Genomic DNA, 12,025 nt, shown 5'->3' on the forward strand with positions numbered 1-12,025 from the left:
TAAAAAATGTAGCAGTTGAATCTGTTCATGAAAAAATGTATATAGATATCGATGGTAATGTTTTTTTCAACTAAATAAATATGAGTCAATATTCAACTGAAGATTTTGAAGATTATGAGAGTGATTATGATACCGAGAGTTTGCATTCAAACGATAGTTATGACACCGAGAGTTTGTGTTCAAACGATAGTTATGAAAGTATAGATGATTCTGAAAGTATCGAAGATGATATCGAAGATGAATTTCAGTTTAAGTAAAGTTTTACTTTATAAATATGAATAGTTTACTCGATTTTGAACCTCTTGAATTCCATGATTCTCCATATGACAAATTTGAGAATTGTCCTGCGTGTGAAAGACGGGGATTAAACACAGAGTCAAAAGCCTATAAACAATGTATATTCTGTGATAATCTTCTAATTAATGATAATCAAAAATATAAAAATGAAAATAATTATTTTAGATTTACACCAAAAATGAATTACTTTACAACATTGATTAGAGAAATTAATGTAAAGTACGAGGGTGATAACACACCTTTCCTTACAAGGGAAGAAACTGAACGTATTAGAGAAATGTTCAAAGGATTGTTGTTATATATTATTCATGGATGTGATTTTCAGGGAAATATCAACACAAGATATTGCATAAATAAAATAATGGATTATCTTGAAATTAAACCCGAACTTAGGATAAAATATAGTTTCGAAAAAAGCCAATAATAAATTAAATAACCTGTTTTCCAAATATATAAATGAATGATTTTTTACCCATTTGGGAAAATAAGATAAAATTTGACAACCATAAAAATCTCCCAAATTCATTGAGATGCCTCATAGTTGGTTCAAGTGGATGTGAAAAAACCTGCTTACTTTTAAAGATGCTCCTCACTCCCAACTTTTTAGATTATGATAATTTAATAATTTTCACAAAGTCGAGTTTTCAACCAGAGTATCAACTACTCTCACAAGGTTTTAATGCTGGTCTTCAAAAAGAAGATATAATCGGTTCATTTAAACTTCAAAAAAACCTAAATGATTATAACATTGAAGATATAATACAACTATTTTGTGATATACAGAGATGTAAAAAGAAATCAAAACCGATAACTTGTATTCTTTGTGATAATACGGATGATATACCGTCTTCCCAAGATTTGGATAAATCCAAAAAGAACCTCGTTATCTTTGATGATTGTGTTAATGAGAGAAACCAAACGGTAATGGACAGCTACTACACAAGAGGGAGACATTCTTCTTGTAATTGTATTTATCTTAGTCAATCGTACTTTCAACTTCCTCGTCGTTCCATCAGAAACAATGCTAATACTTTTATTTTATTCAAGTTAAATTCGATAGATATAAACAATTTTTGGAGAGACAATTGTTCTACATTATGTAGTTAAAAGGAATTTTGGGATTACATGAAACACACGACTGAAAAATATAAATATATTGTTGTGAAACAAGATGAGATATTAAATGATATTTTTCAATAAATAAATGGATGCGAAAGAAAGAGCAAGAAGATTTAGGGAACATCAAGAGTTGGTTTCAAAAGTTGTAAAACAACAGGAAGACATAAAGAAGAAACGCAGACAAAAACTAACGGGTGAAGAAGCATTTGAAAGAAAACAAGAGAAAATTTTTAAACCACTTTTAAAAACTTCCCAAGAAAAGATTATAGATGTTTCCACAGTTCCCACAATAAAATATACTCTCAGAAAGCTCCAAATGTTAAAAGATTTCAGTAAAATGACGGAGGAAGAATTAGAGCATATTGGAGAATTAGAATATGATGATGAAGGATTATTTCAACAACTGGAAGAGATGAATCGACCCCCTGATTATATTGTGAATGCTCTTCAAAACAATGAATATTCAGCGGATTCAAAAACCAAAGCAGGACTCATTCCAACAGAACAACCAGGAATATTTCATCTTGTTCAAGAAAAGGTATTGATATTTAATGATGAATTAAGGTTCTTGAGTTCTGCTCAACCTCCTGTCAAACTAACTCCAAGATTAATGTTTCTTCTCACAAAAGATGGAAGACAAGGTTCAACTGTGAGGGATGAGTCAAAGTATATTCATAAACCATTGGATATGAAAAATAATGATGATAGAGTATATATTGATCTGCTGAACACTCTAAATTATAGGGTTATTCTTTCTGGTAAAAGTAGGAAGAATGAGAAGGAGAAACACATTATTCAGGCTTTAAGTATCCTTGGTTCAGGTGTTAGTTTTCTTCCAAATGACCCATCACAATTAGTTAATGGACTGTTATTGTTGTTAGGCAGTAAGAAGGCTGGAAATAACAATTGTTTTAATGAAGCATCAGCCATTTTAGACCAGTTGATGAACATGAAAATAATTAATAAATATCAATATAAAGACATTTTATCTCATATGAAATAAGATGAGAAGCACAATCCTTAGTTTCAATTTCACAACAAGCGACCACACATCTTCATTTCCATACCCACTACAACTTGACACAACAAAAGAATATGAGGCATCTTTATTGTCCATGGAAACTTATAATACCTTATTTAATATAACCGAGAAAAATGACAAGTTTAGTTATAATCCGGGAAGTGGATACAAAACGATAACGGTCTCACCCGGAGCATATGGGATTTCTCAAATATCTTCCGAAATTGCTCGTCTTATGAAAGAACAGGGTGATGAACCAAAAAATATTGTTATAGACATTCAAAAACATACTTCAAAATCAATGATTAAAGTTAAAAATAACTACAATGTTGATTTCACAATTGATAATTCATTTCGAGAGTTATTGGGTTTCTCCTCAAAAAAGATTGAAACTAATGGGACGTTTTACAGTGATAATGTCATTCAAATATCCTCAGGAATAAATTCGGTGTTAATTCACTGTGATTTGATTGATGGTGCTTATAATGATGGAAAAAAAACAAATACAATATTTTCATTCAGCGCATACTCAACCCCAATTGGTTATAAATTCAATATGGAACCTAAAAATTTGGTTTATCTCCCTGTGTCAGGAAAAACCATAAACAGAGTAAATTTTAGGATAACCGACCAAGATAATCGTATGATTTCTTTTAATGGAGAAGTTATATCCATCAGTATTCACCTACGTGAAGTTTTCCAATAAATAAATACGATGGTTATTGTGAGGAAACACGAGTTGGGAAAATATAAAATAATTACAGGGGATGGGATGTTCCTTTCCCCATACTACAAGGGTGAAGGAATGTATCTTGGTAGAGGATACTATAAACCTAAGAGACAAAGGGGTGTTGGACATCAATTTAGAGGAGATGGGATAATTGATACTCTCATGGGTATTGGTTCAACTATTCTTAAACATAAAGATCTAATTGGTTCAACTGCTTCTGCTGTGGGAAATGTAGCAGGTGCTGTAAAGAGCATAAAAGATACCCAGAAGGAATCTCATAAATTACAAGCAATAAAAGAAATTAAGAAAGGCAAAACTCAGTTGTCCCCCTAAGAACGACAGAAAATAATTCGAATACTTGGATCAGGGTTTCAAAAGTTTTAACATCTTTTTTTCCTAAATAAATACAAGTATGGAAGCAATTGATAGTATCTATGATTTGGATGACACTATTATTATCTCAAACTCCACTAAAAAAGAAGATTACTTCAAGGTAAATGCAATAACTGGAACAGACTGGAATACGAATGGTACAAAAAGTTTTGAAATAAATAATCAACAAACCTATTTGAATCTCTCCGAAAGTTTCTTGTTGTGTAAATTTAAATTCACTAAAGCTGGGAATAACACAAACGCTACACTTGTAAATGATTTCTTCTGGAAAATGTTTGATAGTGTGCGTTTGTATATTGGAACACAAGAAGTTGAAGCGGTTGATTATGTCTCTGCTGTATCTGAAATGATTAAATTTACACTCTATACATTCAGTGATAGAATGGGAAAGGGGTCTGTCGAAGGTTTTATTCCTGATATGTCAATGGGAACAAACACAGACCCTGGATATACTCAAAGGAAAGGAGCGTATAATGATGATACAAAAGCAGAAAATAGTTTTACTGTGGCAGTTCCTCTTAAAGGTATATTTGGATTTTGTGACCCTAACCTAACAAATCCTAACAAATCATGATAAAGTTCTGTATGGTCTTAAAATTAGATTCAACTACAAAGGAATGATAATGAAAATAGATTGCTTTTTGGTGTTGGTAATGCTTTTGGTGATCAGAATAAATTTGTAATTGAGGAAATGAGTTGGTATATCAGTGAATATACTCCTAATCTTAAAACAGAAGAGATGTTGAATAGAAGACTTAACTCAAAGAAACCACTCAGTGTATCATACCTCAAAAGAAGATGTCAACACGTTAAACTCAACCAAACTACTTACACGTGGAATTTGGGTGTTCTGGAAGGAAAGCCACGATATCTGTGGATCATTTTTAAAAAGCCAGATGGTGATACTGCGACTGATAAGAATAATGCATTGAGTGATAATGCTAAGGTGAAACAACTTCGCGTTTCTCTCGATGGAGCATTTTATCCACGAGATAGATTGGAAATTAATTGGGAAAAAATGATTTTGCTGAAGCATACAAGTCTTACCAAAAGGTGTGTGAAAGTAATGGAAATAAAGAACCTATTTTGGATATGACAGCATTTAAAAGTTTGTATACAATCTATGCGTTTGACCTGAGCGCTCAAAAGGAAACTATAAAGTCTAATCGAGTGAATACTTCCCTATACATTGAAAGAGGAGAGAGTGAAGAAGTTGATACATATTGTTTGCTTTTGGAAGAAACAGAATTACAGATTAATACAGATAATGGTGTGATGATTAGTCTCACATAATTTTTTGTTAAATAAATGAGTGGCAAAGTACCAACTGGGGTATATGTTAATCAAATCAATCTTCATAAACTATCATCTTGTGTTCAAAATCAAAAGCCTTGTACGATTAACGTTAATACAATTCAGAGAAAAGGAGCAGTAAGAATTGATGTTTTGCTCACAAGAGAACAGGTTAAAATCTTGAATGACACTGGCTCACTTAAAATTAAAATGACAAAACCAATGTTGAAAAAATATTCAATAAGAGACGAGTGGAGGATTTCTCCCATTTCTAATTCCTTTATTTGCTGGTTTAAGTGTGGTTGGAGCATTGACGGGTGGTATTTCAACAGCGGTGAAAACTGCCAACGAAAGGAAGGCTCAACTCCAGGCTCAAAAAGAATTGGAAAGACATAACAAAGAGTTGGAGAAACAAATTAGTGGAAGTGGTGTAATTGTAGATTTTGCTGAAAAACTTGAAGGTCTGCCTGATAAAGCGAGATTGTTAGTTGGAGATATGCTTTCTTCTATTGCACAAGCAGGTGTAAAATTAACGAAAAGAGGTAATGGATTATATCTTTCTAATAAATAAATGAGCATTGATGAGTGGTTTAAAGAATTTGGAAAGAATACAACATCAAATTTACAACTTGTCAAATATTGTAAGAAATTAAAAATTCATAATGTGGTTATTTGTATGAGAGATGAATTAACAAATGTGCCGAAACATACAAAGAATATTATTATGAACTTAGAAGATAATAATGGGAACGGTTCTCATTGGGTTTGTATTTTTAATAGTCAAGACAAATATTATTTTGATAGTTTTGGTCTTCCACCACCTGTTGAAGTCATAAAATTCTTACAGAATGGTGTTTATCAAACAGTTCAAGTCCAAGAATTAAATTCCAAGTGTTGTGGTCAATTATGTCTGTATGTGTTATTTCAACTCAACAAAAATTAAAAATTGTATGATATTATTTTTAATCTAATATAAATGACTTATGTTGGTAAAGATGGTTCTATCTTTGGTGTATCCCAAGAACTGGATATTGATTTATCAAATTATTACACAAAGGCACAGGTTGAACGGCATAAATATAATATAACCAAAAATATTAACATGAAAAATGCTTATAAATTAAAAAATTATCCAAGTCCGACTGACGCGAATGACTTGGTGAGATTAAGCGATTTATCACAATATATATCCTTCAATAAAACGGCCGTGTATTCCAAAGATACAGAAGTGTTGATATTATCTCCAGGTCATACAGAATTCACAGTTCGAATTAAAATAAATTTTTATAAAGAAGGGCGTATCGTTTGTATGAGAATAGAACAATGGGGGTATGATATGAATGATTTAGGGTATAATTGGTCATTTAAAATTAACCTCGAAGACCTGGAACAATTAAATCCGTCTCGTAAGGAAGAATATTATCCACTTGGTATCGAGAATGAGTTTTATGGGGCCACAATTAGTAAACAACAAATAAAATAATTTAATAAGGGTAAATATAATAATGGTTTTGCCCTTGTTTATATCATGAAAACAGAAAAAACAGGATTATATATAATAAGTAAGGAAATACAAAATGATTTAACTATGGGAAGATGGGGAGGTGTTTCGTGCCACAATATTATTCTAACATATATTTCTAATACATAAATGACAGCAAGAAGGCTTCAAGAAAATTATCATTTCTGTGTCCAAGCATACCTTCAAGAAAAGGGTATTCGGTATTTTAATAAGTATGTTCTACAACATAAGAATGAGGTATTTTCAATAAAAGATTGGCATTATGCTGATGTTGATAAACCGACAACTTTAGATTTAATTAGAATGTTAAATAATGAAAAAATTATAAAGTTAAGAAAAGGTAAGGCTCTTTTAGAAATTCAAAAGAAATTTTATTGCTTTCCTGTTGTAAAAAAAATTATTTTGGATACAGGAATAACAAGAAATCCTGATGAATATATGTATGATATTCTATGGGGTGTAAGCGATTCAAGGATAATAAGGGATGAGGAAGGAGTTGAAGAAGAGAGGGAAGAGGAGGAAAAGGAGAAGAGAGAGAAGGAGGAGAGGGAGAAGAAAGAGAAGGAGGAAAAAGAGAAGAGAGAGAAGGAGGAGAGGGAGAAGAGAGAGAAGAGAGAGAGGGAGGAGAGGGAGGAGAGGGAGAAGAGAGAGAAGAGAGAGAGGGAGGAAAGAGAGAAGAGAGAGAGGGAGGAAAGAGAGAAGAGAGAGAGGGAGGAAAGGGAGAAGAGAGAGAAGAGAGAGGGAGGAAAGAGAGAAGAGAGAGAGAGAGGGAGGAGAGGGTGGAGAGGGAGGAAAGAGAGAGAATGAATAAATATCAAAATATGGAAACCAGTGAGATTAAAAAAAGATTAGGGGTATTAAAGAAAATAACTCAACCCACCGAGGAGGAAAACAAAGAATTGACAAGTCAATTTGCAATACTTTCGACAAGACTATTGACATCGACAAGATATGGATTTTAATTCAAGTTTTTCCTTTTTTTTTTTTTTTCTTAAATAAATGGAGGAGAGAGTGAAGGCATTTCTAAGGATTCTTTATGTTTTAAAAATTAAGATTCAAATGTGCATGTTTGAAACTAAAAATGTTTTTTGCACTCTGCAGGAATTTTTCTCATAAATAAATGAGTTATTGTCTCAAATGTAAAAAGAAAACTAATACTAAAAATATTTCTTATATTAAAAGTAAAAATAACAGGGTTATACAAAAAGGTATATGTTCGGTGTGTGGTTCAAAAAAAAATCTATTTATCTCCAAACACAAACTAGGAGGAGATATACAAAAGTTTTTATCAGGAAGTAAATTTACAACTACTGGAATACCAGGGGAATTACATCTACCAGGGTATTCTTTCTGTGGTCCAGGCACAAACTTGGATAAAAGATTAGATGAGGCAGACAATCCTAAATCCTGGAGTGAGCCCATCAATAGAGTTGATGAAGTGTGCATGAGACACGATATTGATTATGGGAATACCACAACTTTGGAAGAAAAGCATGAAGCCGATAGAGAAATGTTGTATAATTTGTCTCTGATACAAAATCCAACCTTGAGAGAAAAAGTTGATGGGTTCATCATGAAGAAGATGATCAGTGCTAAATTGAAACTTGGACTTGGAAATTCAAAAAACTTGTAAGCTCTAATGATGTCATTAAGATTGAAGAGCAATTAGCTGATGAATTACATAAACCAATATTCACAAAGTTTCAGAGAAGGAAAGTTTATTCCAAGGAAGTAGATTATATCTGGTCTGCTGATTTGATTGAACTCAATAATGATAAGGGGTACAAGTATGCTTTAACCGTTATTGATTTGAGGAGTAGATACGCATGGGTTGTACCATTAAAAAACAAAACAGGTAATACTCTTATGTTAGCCTTTCAACAGATATTTAATAAAAGTAAGAGAAAACCTAAAAAAATTGTGGACTGATGAGAGTAGAGAGTTTTATAACAAGACATTTATGAATTTTCTAAAAAATAACAGTATTACATTATACAGTACCTTTAATGAAGGGAAGGCAGTTGTTGTTGAACGTTTTAATCGTTCCTTAAAAGAGAGACGATATAAAAAATTCACACAACTCGGTTCACAACAATGGTCATCTTTTATTCAGGATATTGTGGATAAGTATAATGACACGGTTCACACGTCAACAAATATGAAACCATCAGAAACATTTACAAAATTAAAATATGAATAAGAGATTAATGTCAGAAAACCTAAGTTCAAAGTTGGTGATATCGTAAGAATATATAGGTGGAAATCTCATTTTGAAAAGGGTTATACTAAACGATGGACGAACGAACTTTTTAAAATTGTTGATGTAATAGATACGGTTCCTTGGACTTATAAGATATATGATTTGGAAGGGGAAGAGATTTTAGGTTCATTTTATTCACAGGAATTACAAAAGACAAAGATTAATTGAAAATTTTTGACTCCGCCCACACAAAACCCACCCACATAAACCCCACCCCACACAAGCTCCACACAAACCCCACCCCACACAAACCCCACACAAACCCCACACAAGCTCCACCCATATTCATCATATTCACATAATTAGTGATTAGTTAATTAATTCCCCACACACAACATGTTTTTTTAATTAAAAAATTATCCACCCATCCACACAAGCTCCACCCATCCACCCATCCACCCATCCACCCATCTCTCCACCCATCTCTCCACCCATCTCTCCACCCATCCATTTATCCACACAAACCTCATCCACATAAGCCTCATCCACATTCACCCCTCCCACATAAGCCCCACCGAAGCCCCGCCCACATAAACCCTGCCCACATAAACTCTGCCCACATAAACCCCTCCCACACAAGCTCCACCCTCATAAACCCTGCCCACACAAACCCCACCGAAGCCCACCCACATAAACCCCACCGAAGCCCCGCCCACACAAACCCCACCCACATAAACGCCCTCCCACAAGCCCCGCCCACACACGCCCCACCCACACAAGCCCCACCGAAGCCCCGCCCACATAAACCCCCCCCACACAAGCCCCACCGAAGCCCCGCCCACATAAACCCCACCCACACAAGCCCCGCCCACACAAGCCCCACCGAAGCCCCGCCCACATAAACCCCACCCACACAAGCCCCTCCCACACAAGCCCCACCCCCTCATCCCCCCTCTCTGCCCCCACCTTTCGCCCACCACCTCCCTCATCCCACCCCCACCCTTCCCCACACACACATGGGGAGGAGGGGTGGAATGAGGGTGATGGGTCATTGGGGAGCGCACCTACCCCCCCACCCCCTCCCTCCCTCTCCTTCATGTCTTGATTCTTTTTTTGAAATTCAAAATCAAGTAATTGTAAACAAAACAAATATAATTAATCAAAATTGAAAATATTAAATATTCATTTGTGAGAATGTATAATCTTTCCCAGCAATCTTCTTCAGATGTCTTGTGATTTAGAAACTCAGACACCATATTCTGTTTTGAAACAAAAAGTGGATAATAATTAGGTTTTGTAAAGATAATTACATGGTAATATGAGTAAGCCTGGTGTTGGTTCTAAGTTCAAGCCTCGTTGACAACTGAATTAACACACCAGGAGGCCGACTCAGCCTGTCATCCTTCCAAGGCCAATAAAATGAATTCCAGTGTACTGACAAAACCGCGTCCAAACTAATGATGCAACCAACATAAAGCGACATTCCAAAGAGAGTGATATTAATAAAAGAATAAATAAACAAATAACTAAATAATAATTCAGAAACATTTACCTCCAGAAAATCATGTGTTGTACCAGATTGCTTCAACAGCTTATGTTGTGTGATCGAGCTGAAAAAAAAAATAATCAGTCAAGGGTATAGATGGAGAGACAGACAGACAGAGAGAGGTAGGTAGAAAGACAGACAGAGATACAAAGAGACAGACAGGGAGAGATAGAGAGAGACAGACAGGGAAAGAGACACACACGCATACGCACACACACACACACACGCACACGCACACACACACACACACACACACACACACACACACACACACACACACACACACGTGTCTCACCATTGGTTTAATTCATTCGAGATCAGAGGCCGTGATAAGACTTCGTACCAGTCATTATAAATGTTTTTCAATTCTCTTCTAAAATCATTGACCTCTTCAATAAGAGCATTCATTTGATGCACCTCATCGTGATATGTAAACTCCACTTCTTCCAAGGACCTGCCAGGAAAAAATATATATTTTCGCATTATCACGATTTAATTTGTAATCAATTGCTTCATCGTTCAAAGAGGAAACCATACACAAACTTACCAACTTTGTAGTGAGCTGTTATCTTCATCGGAAGAGAGTGAGTCCATGTCTCAGTTTTTTTACCATTGGTACAAGATGGCAAAAAGATCAGAGGCCGTGATAAGACGTCGTGTCAGTCATTAAAAATGTTTTTCAATTCTCTTCTAAGATGATTGACCTCTTCAATAAGAGCATTAATTTCATGCACCTCGTCGTGATATGTAAACTGCTCTTCTTCCAAGGACCTGCCAAGAAAAAAAAAATATATCAGAATTATCACGATTTAATTTATAATCAATTGCTTCATCGTTCAAAGAGGAACCCAAACACAAGCTTACCAACTTTGTGTTGAGCTGTTTTGTTCGCGGAAGAAAGATCGCTCATGTCTCAGTTGTAAAAATGAAAATCCCGTCTGGCAGAAACTTTGTCTGGCGAATCACTTATAAGGCAACGATGAGGAGATTGCTTAATCATTGGGTGTGGCCACAGGAAATGACGCTTCGGGCGAGACAGCTTGGAAAATAACTGGGCGATATATTCTCAAATTGTATGAATCATTTTTAAAACATACTTAAAATGCCCTAAAATGATTTTGATTAAACTTATGTTTAAAAGCCTGTTCGTGTTCTGAGATAAAATATAAACACGAGGCCTTGTCTCACAGAATAGTTCCTATTTTTTCACAGCATGACTGTCCAAAAACACTTCCTCATTTTCACAGCACGACCGTGTCAAAAAAACACTTCCTCATTTTCATGGCACGAACTGAAAACATTTGAAACAAAACTTTTTTTATGGCATGGTTTATGCACAAAAATGATTTGCAACTCAGGCGGTGGCCAGATGAGATCATTAAGAGAAGTTTATCATTTCGTAATGGCACAAAAGGGGTATCTTAAAAAATATAAAGATTCAAATGTTTTGTTTTTCAATATTTTAGATGGGTATTATTGTGCAAAGAAAATTAAACTATTGAAGGAATTTGAGAATGAACAAATGTTTATAGGTTCAATGAGTGAGCTAAACAATATGCACCGGTTATTTGATAAAGAGTGTCCCGAGGCTTCGACGTTTCAGATATTTCTTTAGAATCACCTTTAACAAATCACATTATGAATTTACTACTTGAACAAATCTTTATCTTGTTGCATTGGTTATTTGAATAGAGAGCCCCTAGGTTAAAAGGGGAGACAAATAAATATACCTTGGGCTAAAAAGGGGATTTATTTGTTAGGGAAAAAAAAAAAGAAAAATTTCATCGCTGAAAATCCCCATTCATTTACATGGGGAAAAGTGAGCCAGAATCAGTATTCTTACCCTACTCCTGAGGCTTCGGCCCGTCCCGGCGACTCTGTCAGAGACAAAGATTATATGGTCA

At 34.7% G+C, this 12,025-nt stretch overlaps 1 long non-coding RNA gene across 2 annotated transcripts; it reads right to left on the reverse strand.

Annotated features, from left to right (window-relative positions):
- Window positions 1–9,668: 9,668 nt before the first annotated feature.
- LOC147018796 (uncharacterized) lies at window positions 9,669–11,683 on the reverse strand. 2 transcript variants are annotated; one of them, XR_015062527.1, is made up of 5 exons: window positions 10,986–11,683; window positions 10,669–10,892; window positions 10,417–10,575; window positions 10,128–10,185; window positions 9,669–9,834 (listed from the first exon to the last, which is right to left on the reverse strand). It is a non-coding gene; the product is annotated as an uncharacterized LOC147018796 (long non-coding RNA). The 2 variants fall into 2 exon arrangements; XR_015062525.1 differs by lacking the exon at window positions 10,986–11,683 and having other exon boundaries at window positions 10,669–10,960.
- Between the last annotated feature and the right edge of the window lie 342 nt (window positions 11,684–12,025).

The sequence above is a fragment of the Eptatretus burgeri genome, chromosome 10 (genome assembly GCF_056783735.1).
Source record: "Eptatretus burgeri isolate ZD-2024b chromosome 10, Ebu_testis_v1, whole genome shotgun sequence".
Classification (NCBI taxonomy): Eukaryota; Metazoa; Chordata; class Myxini; order Myxiniformes; family Myxinidae; genus Eptatretus; species Eptatretus burgeri.